The sequence below is a fragment of the Odontomachus brunneus genome, unplaced genomic scaffold (assembly GCF_010583005.1).
Source record: "Odontomachus brunneus isolate Ranch 3 - 2012 unplaced genomic scaffold, Obru_v1 Obru_scaffold_027, whole genome shotgun sequence".
Classification (NCBI taxonomy): Eukaryota; Metazoa; Arthropoda; class Insecta; order Hymenoptera; family Formicidae; genus Odontomachus; species Odontomachus brunneus.
Window position 1 is genome coordinate 122,919 of NW_022639477.1, and position 784 is coordinate 123,702.

Below are 784 nucleotides of genomic sequence, written 5' to 3' on the forward strand. Positions count from 1 at the left end.
ATATATATATATATATATATATATATATATATATATATATTAAACATTTTACACAATTTTTTGGGGATGTGCATTTCATATTTTATTTTAAAGGAAGAATATATAAATTTCGAAATTTTTAATACATTCAGTATATACCACAATCCATATGTATATGTATATATAAGAAGTGAATAGTTATTTTACAGAATATCACTATTATAAGTATTATATTATTATTTACACTGAACAATTCATTATATATCCTAAGTATCGAAATTCTTTTTACTAGCCAAGAAATATAGATGATTCAATTATGCAAATATTAAACACATGTAATATTTATATTTTAAATGTGTACACAGAGAGAAACCATTAATCCATAGAGATCAGGATAAACTTGTGAATGTCGAATAAAATGTACATTTGTGTTTTATACAAATATTAATTATATCATAAACTACAATTAAATCTACGTTGTAATATTATGCAATAACATGAAATTGTTTAACTAAATTCACTTAAATTGTGTACTTTGGTGAAAGTATGAGTTAGAGCTGTACTTACCTTTTCTGGAGGTACATTATTTGTTGCCCTTATGTATATAAATTTAAATAAGTTCATGTTGAATAATATGTGTACACATGACAAGATTTTTTTACATTTACAAGAATTATCCTTTTATTGTGTGCTGTATGCTTGGTATATTTTGTAGAGCTTCTAATTATGTTTAAAGTTGGCATGAACCTATATATATATATATATATATATATATATATATATATATATATATATATATATATAT